This window comes from Capsicum annuum, chromosome 11 (genome assembly GCF_002878395.1).
Source record: "Capsicum annuum cultivar UCD-10X-F1 chromosome 11, UCD10Xv1.1, whole genome shotgun sequence".
Classification (NCBI taxonomy): Eukaryota; Viridiplantae; Streptophyta; class Magnoliopsida; order Solanales; family Solanaceae; genus Capsicum; species Capsicum annuum.
The window spans coordinates 223,384,948-223,403,446 of record NC_061121.1 but is presented as its reverse complement, the minus strand read 5'-3'; positions in this window follow the sequence as shown (position 1 = coordinate 223,403,446).

Here is an 18,499-nt window from a genome sequence, read left to right as displayed (position 1 = left end):
GAGGTGTGACCCATATTAATTCTAATTAGTAACTAAAAGTGGATTATGCCAAGTATTGGGTTAAGAATAATTGATATGTGTAATCTTGTGTAGAACTAAGGGCTCACCTAGTAAATCTACTTGACTTGGATAAATGGTCATGTTATGAAATTTAGTCTAATAAAGTGGATTATGTGATAACTAGTTATCTCTAATAAATGACTATGACTTGTGGGTTAGAAGCCTAGTAAACTAGTTGGTGGACTTAACTTGGTTAAACTATGGAAACTAGTCCTTAAAGTTGTAACATGCCTAATGATATTGAACTTAGTATTGTATGATGAATAGTTAAGTTGACATCTAGCATGTGATGCTGTGGTGGCTTAATTGACGACTTATATAATGAGGATGCTAACTAGAAAATGGCCTTGAGATAGCTGAATAAATAATGGTGTTGGTAAATTGTAGCTTTTACTTACTTGATGACTTGTAAACTATTGTTTCATGGATATGGAAATTAGCTAATATACACTAGACTTGGAGTTCATCAATGAAATAGAGAATAAGCAACTTTATAACTATGCTATGGTGATATCGGTTTCGTTGTGCTAAATTGTGGTACTGATAATGATTGAAGACCTCGGTAAGAGGTCATGGCGAGAATGTGCAACCCGCGACTTGGTGAGTTGCTTGTGTAGTTGTGCCTTGATATATTGATGTATTGATCTTTTGGTGTATTCTACGGTGGTAGGGGACGCTATGACGAGTTTTTTTTTGTGTTCTTTTACGTGTACTTCCTGGTGGTATGGGATGTCATGGTAAGTTCTTGTGCTTTATATTCTAATGATGGTTGGTGTTGATTGTGGTAAATACATGGTTGTTATTATATATATGTGGCTTTATGCTTCTGAAATGATTCCTTATTTGTATGGAGATTAGGTATATATTGTTATGATACGTTTTGTTATTGCCCTAGTAGATTAGTTATTTTATACAATGATATCAAAGAAGATTCAGGTTCGATCCTATACCTTGACTTTAAGTTATTGTCTTACTTTATATCATCCTTATATTATAATTTAGCTCAGTCGGCCGATGATGCCTACTGAGTACCTGTGTTTTGGTACTCATACTACACTTCTGTAACTTTTTGGTGCAGACTCGATTTCTAGTTACCGCCGTTGAGTCGAGATCGTGTGATCATCAGGAGATAGTGGAGTTTAAGTTGCCCCTTTTCCCTTCTATCCTTATTCTATCTTTTGTATTCGAGACGAATGTATGAAATCATTTAAGAATATTTAATTTTATTAGACTTCAAGTTGTAATTTATGTTGTTGAATTTAGAGTTTCTCTTATACTTATACTATCAGGTCATGGGATTGGTACTCAAATGTCAGTTGTTGTTTTTGTGGAATATTGTTGTTATATTGTGTTCCTATATAGGGTCCATGATGGAAGTTTCTACCAAGGTAACCCATTGCATTAGCTATGAGGTATGGTTCCGGCTTACCTACTGGTGGGTTATGGTAGGTGCCATCATGACTCGAAAATCGGATCGTGACAATCAATCTTTAGAATTAATCAAAACTACATCAAAGTCGAATGCAGTTCAAGTAACAAATAGAATGTTACAAGTATTAGAAGAGAAGCTGAAATTGTAAGCTGAACTTGCAAAGTCTAGTCAAAGTTGCAAGATGAACTGACAAAGTTTAGTTAAAACTGTAATAGGAGTAATAAGAAGCGATTTTTGAAAAAAAGTTATTACTGCAGCAAGTACTATAGCGAATTCTGTAGCTGTTTGCAAAGTTAGTTAAAGTAGTTACAAGTTGCAGTTGAGTTCTAGCTATATAACATGGATTGCAATCACTTTCTATTCATTCAATAATCAATATTCTTCTTCTTTCTTTTTAAAATTCTCTCTCGTAATTTCTCGGTTAATACTCTAAATTAGCTTACCAGTTCTTAAAGTAGTTCCTGAACTGTTCCACAATTAATCTTCGATCATCAATTGTGCATGGTATTAGAACTCACCAGATCCTTGGCCATAAATGGTTAATCGACGCAAGTCAAGCGAAGGTATGGATGATAAGATCTCACAGATGTAAGAACAACTTTAAAAAGTAATAGAAAGAATGACCAGTATCATGGATAGGATAGGAATTTGTAGGTTGACAAGGAGATGGGTGAATTGAAGGAAAACTTAGCCATAATTGCAGTTTAATAACTGGAAAATAGAAGGAAAAAGAGAAGAATCTTCAACTAGAAGAGCTTGCCCCATGGATTTTGCATAATAATTATAGGTTGAGAGATCAGAAGCATGGTAATTTCTTCACTCAATTTTGTGGGTTGGATTTTCCCAAATTCTCTGGCCTAGATAAGCCTAAAGAATGGGTTCCTTATTTGCCTCTTGTTGAATGGTGGTACGATACCACTTATCATACTACTCTTAAATGCACTCCATATGAAGTTCTCCATGGTCAAAAGCCTCTCATTTACCTCTCTTAGTTAGCGGGAGAATCTAGTTTTGATATGGTTGATAGGTCATTGGTTGTAAGGAGAGCAGTTATTCAACTCTTAAAGTTTCATATCCTTAGAGCTGAACAGAGGATAAAGGATCTAGCTGACAAACACTAGTTTGATAGGAGTTTTGAGGTAGGAGATTGGATGTACCTGAAACTCCAGCCTTACTAACAGATTTCAGTAGCTATCAGGCCTTATAAAAAAATAACTGCTAAGTTTTATGGCCCTTATTTGATTTAAGCTAGAGTAGTATTGTTGCTTACAAACTATTGTTGACTAGTGATGTACTCATTCATCCTAAATTACTTGTTTCTCAGCTCAAAAAATGTCATGAAGTCCCTTCCAACATTGCGACCCTCCTGTTATCCATTTGTCAAGTCCCTTGAAGGGGTAGAGTGGGTTGCTCCTTAGCTCAGGGACCAGTTCCCAGAACAAACAAATAATAGTAGTATGAACAATAAAAGTATGAGGAAAGACAAATAAAAGACACAAGAGTTTTACATGGAAACTCCTTACTCAAGATAGAAAAACCAAGACCTGCCTCCAGAATTTCTAAGTTCTACTATATCCAAGAAAACTCTTGAATACAGACTCTTCCTCACTCTCCTAGTAATATCTATTATAAGTATATAAGCATCCTACACCTTATTCCCCTTGTCTATAAGCATCATATTCCCCCTGAGTGTTAGAACCCCTGTCTTGATCAACATAAGGCACATATCATATGTTACAACCATATCCCTACCTGTCTTACTAGAAAATATAATGCAAATACAGGATACACGTCAAAACTTTCCCCTTTTGGCATCATCAAAGAGGATAAGTAGTAAACCAGGTATAAATAAGCATACATGTTAATTCATAGCCATTGAGGCAACACTACCAAGTGCAAGGAACATCAGATTAAAAATAAAGGAAGATCAATACAAAAAAAATCAGTCAAACATCAACATAATCTAGTACCAAAAACCATTCAAACATAGTGACAGCAAAACAAAATTATAAATATGCCAAATATATCTTAGGATTAATATAAGTAAGGATCTAAAGGGAAGAGGTAGGGACTAGGAGAAGAGGGATTCTAGGAAGAAGCTTTAGACAATTATCTAAGAAGGATTGTCATCCTCTCACTTTTATCAACACGTGCCTTAAGAATTTGTTGAGTCAGGTCTTCATTTTTGGTAGTTAAGGCTTCAATCATGGCTTCTATCTTCTTCAACCTTTCATGCAGGGCAACATTTTCAAGGCGCAACTTATTTTCTGAATCTGGTCCCACTTCACCTCCCTTTGCAGATACAACCCTTAATGCAACAATCTTCGCATCCCTTAAAGCAATTATGGTAGTCATTAACTTTAGTTCTCCCTTCAAACTATTTTGTGCTTCCACCAACTCAGACACAAAGGACTTGGAGTTTCCACCACTTCTCTTGGGAACACACTCATTGTCCTCCAGAGTGGTTATGTTAAATATTTGCTTATCTAATCCAACCTTCCGCTTTTCACACACCACATTGAAGTAATTAAAAATCCCGCTAAGCCAAAATCCATATGCCAGGCCATGTTTCCTATCTTTAGCAGTCATCATTGTATACACCTGTTCAATGATGAGAGTACAAAGATTAATTTTCTTAAACTTGGCCAACATCTCTATGAGATATAGATCAGGGCCTATGACAGTGGTTCTTTTTTCTGATCTAGGTAGAAGACACTTATTCACCAACTCAAAGAGTAGCTGGTACTCACCCTTGAGGGCCTTCTTGGTTACATTTTTCATATTCATATTAGCTAAATTACTATAAATCATCGAAAACTTACTAGATCTTTCTTCCTTTCTCACATATTTTATCCCTTCAGTAGGGACTCCCAAGATCTTAGATATTATCTTCTCATCAATGACAATGTTTATTCCATGCACCTAAGAGGTCATTTACAAACCATCACCAGAGAATGTAAAGTTGTGATAAAACAAGTGCACTTTCTATTCATACAAAAGATGAACAAGACCCTCAAATAGATGCTTCCAAACTTGAAATCTAACCCATTTGAGCAGTTACTTTATTCCAGGAAACTCAACCACTGTAGGGTCAAACATTCTGCCTCTCAAAACTTTCTGAGTCTTCAGAATTGCTTGTCTTGCCTTCCTTCAAAGCCCTTTGCCCTTCCCAGTAGAGGAACAGACCTTTCCTGGCAGACTAGTTCCCTTAGGAGATAACCTATAAGCCCTTGAGGTCTTTGCAACTTTGGGACTGAAACTTGGTCCCTTGTTGGCTTCAGATTGTACGTTTGTTTTCTTTCCAGTCATCTTAGACACAAAACCTTTCAATTAAACTCCCTTTTTTCTTGGAGATATAGTTTTCTTTATTTTTTAGAAGATAAGGTTTTCTTTTCCTTTTCCTTAGCCCTAGAGGATTTCCCACTTCTCTCCATATCTGAATCAATAACATCACTGTTGAATGCACTGTCATCATCATCATCAGATAAATTGGAAAAAAGATCATCAAGACTAATATAGTGCTATCTTTTCTACCATCACTCTCAGTTTCTTCATCAGACTCATCAACAACAACTGACTCAATAATATTTATTCCTTTCCTCTTCTCCAACCTTCTCTTCTTGGTGTCATTCTTATTTTTCTCCAAGGATTTCTTCATTGCATTTTTAGAACTCACCCTGATTCCTGGTGTCCTGCCTACTTTTGAGCAAGACAATCTTTTCTTAGACAACTTCCAAGACAAGGGCTTGTTATCATCACTATCGTAAGCACCCTATGCATCCTTATTTTCTCTTGGGAGATCAAGCACTGGAGGAAGTACCATATTTTTCTCATCACCACTAGAGGTAGAGTTATTTTCCCTTCTTATGAATAGGGTTGCAAGAGGAGTTTCCCATCTTAGGGATTCTGCACTTAAAACAGTAAGGCCCTGCATCCCTATTTCCCCATTCATAGCTTAAATGTTGGAAGGGGGCTCTCTAGAGGTTGGTAATTCTACAAATAGGGTTTCATCTAAGGAGTCACTTCCTGACTTGCTAGAGGATTTAGATTTATCAAGGAAGATGGTTTAGGTTTTGGATGAGGAATCCAAATTCAGACTGGAAGAAACTAGTTGATCGAAGATTTGTTGTTTAGATTTGTAGGCCTATAAAGAGAGTGTAGCAAAAAAATTTTAAGGAATTCAATTTAGGATTTGGAGGTGGCATTAGTGACATTTTCCTCTTTTATGTGAAGGTCATCAGATTTTTCTACCTTCTTAGAGTTGAATTCCCTAACAATATTAGGCAGGGATAGAGGGTATAACTTAGTGATAACAAATGTTTCTTCAGACCTATATGGAATAGAAAGAGTGTTTATGTAATACCCTAAAGTTTTCTAACTAATTTCGTCCCAAGAATGTCAAGTATTATCTTCTAAATTGAATGATATTTATTCCATGGGGAAATTTTAAGATTTTCACTTTTTGTCATTTGGGGAATTCAATAAGCTTTCCATCGATATAAGATTCATCCAAATCTGATAACCAGGTAAGAAGTTATGACTATTTTAAGTTTCCGTTGTAAAACAGCGCCATATTAGTCAATAGCGTGCCGTGGCACAAGAGAAAATGGCATTTGTTAAATTCCAGTAGGGGTACGCGATAGTGGCACATCACGCTAAACTTCCAGGTCACAAACAAAGTGGCAACATGATGGATCCGCATCGCGCCATCCCCCAATTTCCCAGTTGTCAAATTCCAGTGACACGGTGCGATAGTACTGCGTCGCGCCAGGGGTCCATGTTGGGAAATTTTTACAAATTTAAAACACGTGTCCAAGGGTTAAAAGGGTTAATTTGTCACCCCTATTTAAACCCAATAACACGTGATTCAACCATTTTTCACCCAAAACATAGTGTTTCTCTCAAGAATAAGTTAGGATTTTCAATTGGGGATTTAAATTCAATACCTAAATTCAAGACTCTCTCGATCAATCTACGTAGAATCAAGAACTAAGGTATGCGTAGTGTTAATTTATGGATCCCTTTCATCCATAAAGCTCAAGAACCCTATTTAAAATTGTAAATCATGATATTTTTGCTGTGGGTTGGTTGTAATCATGTTTATCTTGTTATATGATTTCCAAGTTGGAATATTTATGTACTTTTCATGAAACTACATCAGCAAGTGAGTGAAATCCATAAATTAAGTTATTTATAATGTGTCAATTTGATGACTATGCCTATTCCCTAAGGGTGCATACAAGGTGTTTGATAAAATGCTTAGAAGGATAGGAATTATGCACTATATCTAAATTGTGATATGTATGGTTTAACTTTATGTTCAAAATGACTTCCATGTTATTCTTATGTATTGAAATTGTTGTTGGATTGCTCATGAGTTAGCCTTATAAAATTATGCTATGTATACATGCTATCTTATGCACTATCCAAGCTATGATAGTCAAATGCCCATGAAATATTTCCAATTATTGTATTATGGATTATTGATGTTGGTCATGTATTCAAGAATGTCATGCCTTGTCAGTTTCCCTCTATCGAGTCCTGGGGATACTTGTACCCGATAAGTTAGTTGTATGCCTAGAGCCAGTGTCATATTTTCACGATATCCTCAGTCAAGCCATAATCTATAGAATTTATGTCAGTCATGTGAATCAAGAAATCTCAGTCAGTTATTAGATCTCAGTAATATTCCGCCAGTCAACAGAATTCAGTTAATTCAATCCAGTTCAGTTCAGTAATTCATGTTCAGTGTCTATTCAGATAGGAGTAGGAATTAGCACCGAGTGAACCCAAGGATGGAAACTCACCTGTTATATGAGGGTGTGATTCTTAGAAGCAATCCTTGCGTTCCAGAACTATGTAGCCAGCATAGGTTAAGACATCATAGCCTGCTATATGAGGGTAGATGAGGTGGCTTAACCTGTTATATGAAGGTTCCCACCATTCTTACTAGATTTACCTGTTATATAAGGGTTACTCATAGATTATCCTTACTTGTGGTGCGGTATTGACACCCTTCCAACTGGGGTTACAAATTGGACCCCAACTCAGCCACAATGGCATATTAAGGCATGTTAGTTAGATGACTACTTCCCATAGTTTCAGTTACAGAATCAAAACTATCAGATACAGTCATTCAGTCTCAGTAATAGAACTCAGATAGTTCTACAGAATTCAGGACTTTCAGATACAGTCAACTCAAAATAGTATGAAACTCAGCTAGTTCCATCAGATGTAGGACTGTCAGATACAGTCACTCATGTTATCAGTTATATCAGTCATCAGAACTCAGTTATCAGTCATGTTAACTATCAGTAAATTCATGTTATCATGATCTCAGATATAGTTATTATGTATTCATGCATGCATTCTCACATTCATGTTATTCAGTCAGTTAGTATAGTGCATGCATATGAACCCTTTGAATTTAGCCTACCTCACATGCATACTAATACATTCAAAGTACTGACACATTTGTGCTATGTGTCTTATACCGTAGCTTCAGAAGTACGAGCTCCAGAGCATTAGTAGCACCAGTCTCAGCAGTTAGAGTTAGCAATGAGTCCTTATATTTCGAGGACATGATCATTTCTTTATCATCTCATTAATTAATTTATTAGTTGGAGTTAGTTGGGGACATGTCCCATCAACTCCTTATTCAGACAGCTGAGTCAGTTAGAGGCTTTTTAGACTATCATGTTCAGTTAGTTATTTCAGTTGTTTTGGGTATTTCATACCCCACCCAGATGTTATATTTTATCAGATATTATGTTACAGTTTTAAACCTTATGGCCCTTTAGTTTATGTTTTCCATATTTATACAGTATATCATGCAATATACAGGCATAAATATCAGTCATGGGTTAGCTTGTGGTCCTTCGGGGTCATGAGCACCGCGTAGCATTTTGGGTACCAAATTCAGAGCGTTACAGTTTATTACTTTCAAGTAAGTGGGTTCATTCTTTTGGGTGGATGAGGAGGGATTTGACATTGTAGAGATTGAGTACTCTTGTACAAAAGTAACTGGTATGAGTTTTGAGAGGGTTTGGGAACTGATGAGGCTTATGTGAGAGAGAGTTTTTCAAAATAATGGAGAGAGACTTTTATTTATGATTTTAAATAGGACAAGAGAGAACGGTTCAGATTTAATGAAAAGATGTGTCTGAAGAGATGTGTCCGATTAGATGAGTGCATCTCTTGGACTTAAAGGACATTGACAGCCTTTTTGAAAGAGCAGGAGAGTGACATGGCATATATCATTTATTGTTTAAACGATCACTATATAAGAAGAGTTTAAATTGTATGCATCGTCAGTGTATATGTTTTTTACAATATCAGGTAACTTTAACCTGTTATAGCAGGTCACCTATTTTCCCTAACTTTTTTCTCCTTTTTAAAATTTAAAATAAAATTAAAGAATTAATTTTACCTTTCCCCTCTCTATTCCCTTAAAATCCTAAGTTTTCATCTAAAATTGAATTGTTTATTTCTACTTTCAATTGCTTCTCATATTATGCATAGAATAATGTTTCATTAAAATGGCTTCTCCTCAACTATTTCTTCAAAATGGCGTTAATCGTCCTCTTCCTATTCAAGACGCCATTGAGAAAACTTGTAATAATGGGGCTGGACCGTGTTAAGAGAGGGCAGGGTTCAATCGTCATGAAAACTACGGGTGTTATCATATTCGTCATGACTTTGAATTAATCTAGTTTAATCTAGCTTCAAAGATTAGTCAAATTGATTCTTGTGGAGCAAAACATTATAAGTAAAAGTGAACAGGGGTGGGTTTTTTTTGGTTACTTTTATTGCTAATATTACAAAATGTTTATTGGGTGCTCAAATAATTGTTCCTTATATGGATAGAAGTATCTATATCATCTTTTATTAACTGTATTGAGGGAAGATAGAATTTTCTTAATCATGTTTTGCTGCCCTACTTATATTTATGCAGTACATGATTAATTTCTTCCTTGTTTATTGATGTCATTGTCCATTACAACAATTTTCTTCCAGAGTAAAAAGTTTGGTGCAAGTTCTCTAATAACTTACAGTGCATGTCTCAATTGGTCATAATGGTTCTTTTTTATTTCTACTCACGACTTCTTTCCATATGTTATTTGATAATTTGATCCTATGCCATTTCAATTACCCAATGTCATTTTCCTAATTCTTATGAGTTTTTCCAAGTTGACATTTTTGTACTTGTTTTGCTTGATTTATCGATCAATCAAAATGGTTGTGTTGGGGTCGAATTTCTATGATTTGGTATGAAAATGGTCGCGGTCATAGTAAATCATGTGATATTTGTGCTGTTTGGGCGATGAACCAGTATGGTGAAATGGAGTCATGGACTCAAAAATTTGTAGTGGGTTTGGAGGGAGGATATCACATGCTATTGGGTTCATGAGAAATGAGGAATTTTTGGTAGAGAACCATGGTAGGGTTCTTCTATCATATGATTTCGAGAGCAAGGGGTGCTACAACTGATACTGAAGACGTGACTAGTGTCCACCCTCGAATTCAATATGCACACATTGTGTAGCACCACATATTACACTGGTTGCATCCCATTAATAATACCTAAGATTTTTCTTTCCTAGTGTGTGATTAGGTTGCTACAGGAATGATGCATGAATGAATGTTTTATACAAGAGACATATTTTTTTTCTTTTTGGTACACTTGAAATGCAATATTTATGAATTATGACTTTGGAATTGCTTGGCCCAAGGATATATGAAGTTGAAGCATAAACCCTCGCAACCTCTACATGACTTTTGGTTTTCAAATCAAGAATGCTTATCAAAGCTTGAGTTTTATCTTTATCAAATTCGATACTCAAATGCTGCCATGACCCATTTCTTAATTACCTAATCAACTATCTCAGATTCTCCAAACGAGAAGCTATCTCTGTTTCTTCTAAGGTTAGTTACCGTATAAACACATCTAAAATCTTGATTTATCTGTCAATCTCTTCAAACAGACTGGTTTTAAAGAGACTCACATCAAAATCTTGGTTTTCAAGTACCTTAGTTATTCTTTTATTAACTACAAAGTGATGCTTCTTTTGTTATCTTTTCAATGTTTTTTGAATTCAGTCATTTAATGAATTGAATTATTAGTTATATATGATCAATAAGTTGCAGATTTTCTTGGATGGGAATTAGCAAAAGACTTAAATAGTAGGGACAAAGTAGGCGTAAAACATATGTACAAGTTGTTTATATGACTTAAATTCATCCATAGGTACCTATGAAGTTTGCTAGTTCTCTATAAAACATTATATTCTTGCATGCACAACAATTCAAGTTAAATGAAAAGGATCTTTTCAGGGACTGGAAGATCCCTTTTAGCTTTAATTGTCTGTCTTTTAACAACTTTACATCTATAGGTCTGTGTCCTGAATTTTTCCTTAGCAGCACTAAAGGATGGTTGATGTGCAACATCCAAGCGATCATACATCAGATTTGAAGCAGGGGCTTCAACAACGAATATACAACTTCCTTGTTCACCCAAGCAACGTGTATACTCTATGGGATAAAAGTAATGGAAGATATCTCAAAGAGAAAAAGGAAACGATTTACGCTTTCAAGTATAAATGTATTAAGAAATTGTACAATTGTATGAAATAAAATTTTATTTAAATGTATTCAGACTTGATGGACTTGTTAGAACCTAAATATGTAACGTAATACAAGTCCAGATTTTTTGTGTTTCTTGTGGTACTATCTTGGTATTGTCTATTAATAGAAGGTTATTTGATAAGTGATTTCACATACATTTTATGATCTTTTGCATATATCTCTTGTTTTTCCATTTCATCTATAGCCGTTGTTGTATAATGTTAACAATCTTTTGAACTTTTAGAGCAACATACTTCTATTCCTCACAAGAAATAACCAACAATTAGATAACATAATCCACATTTCAAATAGATTTTGCAAAACTGCAGAGAACTCATAACCACCATACACACAAGTGCACATATGTGGAATAATCAGTTCAATACACAAATATTTTTCTTTTGCACATTAGTTCTCTCACCCAAAGTCTCAATCAATATCAAGCTTCTATGGCAGATTCTAACAAACACTGGTTAACAACATTTAGAGAGGGTGCCCGGTAAAGAGGTTATTTTCGGTAGACCCTCACTTCATTAAAGAAAAAACACAATATTTATGAAGACATAATTAATACTTTAACTAATGTATCCATACCTTACAAATACTTCGTGGAGGTAGAGAGAACTTTTACATCCATTATGAAATAGAATTTCTTTGACCCAAAAATAGATGACAGACTTCTATAATGTTCAGTTACCAAACCTATTTTTATAACATACACACGTTAAAATACATGACTAAAGAATTATTGAGAATTCAAAAGTAAAATAGAGCAAAACTAATAAACTAAAGTATAAGAAACTGTTTCTTCCTACTTCCTTTGGATCCTAAAGCTCTAAATCTTTTGTCTTTTTACTCACTAACTAGGATGATATTGTTGGAATGGTGTTGAAGTTGCTTTCATAAGATCCTGAAATAAAGAGTTATAATTCATCAACGTACATCTCAACATGTTAATAACATATATATGACAAGATCAAGGTAAGAGCAGTTCTTTACCGTAAATGAGGTGGCATAAACACAATCAGTGTTCTCAATATGTCCTTGATAAAACTCTGAATATTGCTAAAATTGGTTCTAAATTAAATGAAATTTTTTGAAGGTATTTTGTTAGTTGAAGAGTAAGGTAAAGGAAAATAAAGAAATTGACAAAAATTGCATATAATATTTTTTACCATTGGATGAGCCTCGTCAGATGTTGTTATAATTTTTGTTTCGGCTTCACCATTAGAGTTTGAACTACATATAAAATTTTAAAAATTATGAACGAAGTAACTCCAAATAAAAATAATATGCATCGTGCAAAGGAAATTTACCTTGTTCCCTTTCTCTTACGCTTAGTACTTTTCGTTTGCAATTTTTGTTTTTGAGTGAAAACTTTTTTGACCTTTTGAGAACAATCTTCTTTTGTCTTTTGAGAAGAAACTTTTTAGTCTTCTTGGTAACTTCTAAACCAACTTTGTTTCTCAAAGAATTAGGATGTTCTTTGGTTATCACTACGGGAGGGTCAAACAGTCTAGTATCTTGTATTATTTCACATGAATTCATTTCACAATCTTTCTCATAAACTTGACTATCCGGTACACAATCTTTCTCAGATTCACAAGGAAGTTCATCAAGTTCTCCACATAATTGCAATAACCTTTGATAATCAAATTGATAATGTTTTTCTGACCTTGTAGTTCGTTTGGATAGTCCCATAGACTGCATTATAATATTATTAAACCATAAAGTAGAAGGTTTCAAATTTTTTTATCATCTGGAGGATCATTAACTTTTTCTTTGATTGCATCTCTAGTCCATCGATCTAATAAATAATATGTCAAAAGAGAGTGAATCTATTTCTTGATGAATACCATAAGTATATGTCTACATAGAATTTCCATGAACTCAAAATTGTGGCACGAACAAACAACTTCTCTCAATGCAAGATTCAAATTGACGACATACGTAGGCTTTTGTCTTTCACACTGATGAACTTTATAGAGGTTTATTTTATCCTTGACCTCAATCTTTTCACAAATGAATTTTTTAGACTGAATTAGTTCTTCTTGAAAAATCTGAACTATTTTTCTAATGTATTTCTTTGTTGCTTCATCCTCCATAGGATACAGAGTTTTCAAGATAGGTCTTGAATATTTTATCTTGTAATTCTTCTCCCTTACTTTATCAGCTTTGCATCCTTCTTTGGTTTCATTATGTGATTTATTTCTATCTAAATCTTTCTTTGAATGAAATCGTTTCTTTGAACATAGAAACTCTTAACCAATAATCGATTTATCTTTTCTTGATCTATTCATACAACCTCGGCACACACTAAAATCAGTACGATGAGCGTAATTAAGATAAAACTTGAATGAATCATCAAGTGACTGAAACTCCTTACCGATATAGGGATCAAAAATAATCTCTCCAGTTTCATACATGTCAGCTTTTTCTAATGAAACGTCAACTCCTATATTTTGATCATCTGAGTTTGAGTTTTTCATTAATCTAGCAAAATACAATTATGAATGTTAGAGAACTTACAAAGTCTATCTCCTTTAAATGTTGATTATAAATTAAAGTTCTAAATTTTACATGTTAATGAAAATGTATCTAGAAGGGTTTTCTGACTATCTCTTAAACAAAGAACTATATTAACTACTTCATCGTTCACCTTTAGGTATAGAATTTGATGGTACAATTTTTTCCTGAAATTTTTTGCTCTGCACATTTTCGTGACATTCAAACAATTGATTTTTAAACTAATTACAGCTTAATGAAGCTTCTAATAATCTTTCACTATCAATAATTAGATTTGTTATGCTAGTAAACAAGAAAAGAATCTAAAATGTATTTAAAATGTATGATTACATAATGCTAAGAGGAAGAAACTTGATGTAATCTTTGAAACTTATTTAAAAAATATTTTTTACAAGGTTTCAACCTCTGATGCCTACTTATGATGAAACATACAGAAACGTTCACATTGTATTAAATTTGGAAAAGAAAATACTTTGTCTATGAAAATAATTTTGGTTGGAATCCAAGTAGGATTCCACTTGCCATGAATATCTTCTTCTTTTTTTACATTTTTGATATTCTTTTTTAATATATAATTGTTAAAGATAAATTATTGTGGTTAAATATCACTAAAGTTACCTGATGGTGTAAAAAGCTTATACACTGACGGTGCATACAATTTAAACTCATATAAGAATAGGAAATGATATTGACCTAATTTGGGACCTAGTCCCTAAGTGATTTTGTGCTATCTCATCTTTTCCTTTTTTCATCTTCTCCTTCTTGCTCTGGGTGTATATCTGCAGAAGATATGAAGATGAATTAGACATGTAGATCACTATCTAGCTAGGATACATGCTTAACATTTCATAACCATTAAAGTAGAATCACGAAAGCAGTCAACATATTCATCTGGATCTCATAGGCCATGTCTCATCATGCTTTACTCAACCAATTCCCTATTATCTTTTCTTAAAGGAATCACTAGTATATACTAAGGAGACTTTGCCTATTTCAAGGTCCTAATGCAAGAGGTAATCTCTTCAAGTCAACAGTCATATGCTCTGAACAACAATCCTTAATCACATTTGCATTGACTGCTACCTTATGCTTTGCCCTGCATTACAAATCAGTTGTTAGTCTTGGAACCCATTTCAGTCTGAGTTCTCAATATAAAATAAAGAATAAATCAACTTCTTCTTTATCCAACTGGGTAATCTTCTTTTCTTTCTTTCTGAAATAATGAGTTTTCCCATCCTTCTCTGGTTTGTTACTTTAAAAGGACACATTTCTCTTGAGTGACCATCCTCTACCCATTGCAAGCATAAGTGATCATCCTAGTCTTTTGTATGCCTGACAGCATAATTAGAGCCTCCACTTTGGTAGTAGTACTCTGAGCCTTTCCTTCTATTTGGATCTTAAAAGGTGAGATAGTGAGAGTTTGTGATGAAGAAGTCCACTTAAGGGCCTTTTCAAGCTCAGTTCTTACTCTAATCAATTCCCCTTCAAGAATAGAATTTCTTTTAAGAGAAGCAACTATATTAACTTTAGCTTCAGCTACTTCTTCTTCTAACTGAAACTGTATACTGCTTCCCTCATCTTTTTCCCTTAAAAACTGACATGGTAATTTCACTTAATGGTTTGCTTAGGAGATCATGAAAGATTCTTGCAAGTTGCCTGATGCTCAAATACTTACACACTTAATTCAGTCAATTCTTCTTCACACTTTTCTAGATCTTTCTATAACATTACCTTTTCACTAGTAATTTCAGTCACCTGGACACCTAACTCAATAACTTCTTCCGCACATTTTTAAGAGCTTCCTTTAGACTCTCTTTTTCTTTAGAAAGCTCATTCAAAGAGACAATGTAAGAGATCTCAGCTTGTTGAGGGAGTAGTCCTATAGATTCTCCTTGATATCCAAAAGAGTCACAGGTTTATCCTCATTATCATCAGTGTTTTCCATCAAAGCAAAGAGTGAGTCAAACATCTGTACTTCTTCTTTCATTACCACCATGGAAATGTCTTATCCTAGCTTAGATTAATCTGAGTCACTTGATGAATTACCCCAGTAAGCTACAAGCACCTGACTTGCAACCTTGTCAGCTTCAGCTTTCCTGTTGTACTTAACAGGAATCTTTTTACCTTTCTTCTTACCAACAGTTTGGTTGATAAATTTCTTGTAATCAACCTTTTACATTAGGCAATCGTTGATGTGATAACTCAGCTTACCATACTTGTGATAGGTATCATTGCCCTTTTCCTCATTGAAATGCTTGCTAGATTCACCCCTTCTGGATAAAGCCCCTGACATGTTCAAGGCTTTGAACACCCTTTTTGAAATGTAAATCATTTTTCTTGTTCTACTTCATGAGTATCCTTTTTGGCCTTTAGGACTAAATTCTTTTCCTTTTTAGGCTCATCCTTTACCTTCCTAAGTTTCTTCAATATCTCATAGGTTTTCAAATTGCCTATGAGTTTATCCTTAGCTATCTTTTTTAGATTCTTGGTTTTAGTGATGGTATCAACTTTGATCTCCCATATCTTTGGTAGAATGCTCAAGAATTTCCTAACCTTCTTATGGGTTGGGATAATTTCACCCAGACAGTACAACTTATTAGTTATTGCAGTGAACCTTGTGTGCATCTCCTGAGTAGATTCACCTTCCTGCATGTTGAAGGTTCCATATTGATTTATCAACATATCCACCTTGGACTGCTTCACCTGAGTGGTTCCCTCATGGAATGTTGGAGAAAGTCCTAGATCTCTTTGGCAGTTTGACAGACAGAGATCCTATTATACCCATCAGGACCAATGCCACAAACAAGGATCTTCTTGGCCTTGTAATTCTTTTCTATCTTCTTTCTACCAGCTTCATAAAATTCCTTCTTAGTCTTATGGACTTGTGAGGTTACATCTCCAATTTTTACTGCGCTTGTAGGAACAAAAAGGCCATCCTCAGTGACATCCCATAGCTCTGAGTCTTCAGCCATGATGAAGTTATGCATTCTTATTTTCAACCACCCATAGTATTCATCATTAAATCTTGGAGGTCTGGTGGTTGACTGACCTTCTTCTACATTTGGAGGAGCTCAGGGACCAGTTCCCAGATGAACTTAGCAAACAAATAGTAGCAGTATGAATAATAAAAGTACGAGGAAAGACAAATAGAAGATACAAGAGTTTTACATGGAAATTCCTTGCTCAAGGGAGAAAAAACTACGACCTGCCTCCAGGATTTCTAAGTTCCACTATATCCAAGCAAACTCTTGAATACAGACTCTTCACTTAAGGATTAAGATCTTAATCCGCGCTCTCCTAGTAATAGCTCTATTACAGGGAAACACAAATAGTAACTTTACTGCTATATCCTCCAGCTAGCTCTAACTGAACACAACAAGCTAATTCTAGCGTGATAAATCACCTAACTCTAGATGATTACAAAGAGATCCGAGTTACATCACAACACCTACAACAATCATAAGCACAGTAAACACACGTTTAAGAACACTTACAAAGACTCAACTACAACAAGGAAGTAAAAATATAACTTTATCAATAATCAGTTCCCTGTTGCGAAGTGGAGTCATTGATTTCAGCTTCAACAGATTTTTAGTTGTAAGAATATGGAAATGTTGGTTTTCTTGTTGAGGAAGATGAGCAATATATAGTGAGACACAAAAAAAAACTTAGGAGAGATCCCAATGGTTAAGGTAAAAAGGTGGCAACAACTTTTATAACCAACTTTTATATTTTATATGAAGACTGTTGACCGTGATAGTGACAGGTGAGCCCAACCTATTCCCTAAGTGGTAGCAGATTTGTCATCACAAAAACTCACATACAATTTGTCAATCATCAAAACTGAGGACTTAACATCCCTATTGTCCTACTCCTGAGAGAGTTTTGGATAAAAGGCTAGTGAAAAAGGGTAACAAAGCTGTTGAACAACTGTTGATTAAGTGGCACAATTTAGATGAAGATCAAGCTACTTGGGAATACTCCTTTGAGTTTCATCTGCGATTTCCATTCTTTAATTCTTGAGGTCAAGGATTTGCTTGAGGGGGTACCGGTACAAGTATCAGAAGAGAAGTTGAAATTGTAAGATGAGCTGACAAAGTCTAGTTAAATCTGTAATAGGAGTAATAAGTAATGAATTTTGAAAAAGTAGCTATTACTGTAGCAAGTACTATAGCGAGTCCTGTAGCTGTTCACAAAGTTAGTTACAACAGTTACAAGTTGAAGATGAGTCCTAGCTATATAACATCGATTGTAATCACTTCCTATTCCTACAATAATCAATATTCTTCTTACTTCTTAAAATTCTCTCACTTAATTCAGTTTCTTTGTTAATACCCTGAATTAGCTTACTAGTTCTCGAAGAAGTTCCTGAACTGTTCCACAATTGATCTATGATCTTCAATTGAGCACCATAAAATCAGCATCTAATGGCAAAAAATGTCTTAATTCTACCATTATATCAAACATAGTTGTAATAGTAGCTGATGATCTTTGAGCCAACGAACTAGCATAAGAGAATACAATAAAATAGGTACATCAACCTGGTGCGGATGTAAAGGTTAGATATGAACTCATTCGAACCCAATAATTGTGGTTGGCATTGTACATATGTGAAAAATTTTACTTATAAATACAAATAATTGATTTCATCTTAACTTGAACTCATAAAGTTGACATCCTAGACCCGTCTTTGCATCAATGAAGACAGTAATTCAGGCACCATGCAAAACACTTCTTTTCTAAGCAACTGGTCTTCAAATCCATTTTGGCATCCGCCATTCAAAAGTTCTCTCCAACTCTTTCCAAGTCATCTCCACTCTTTACAAGTCATGCCATATGAGAAGTCACAAGGAAAAT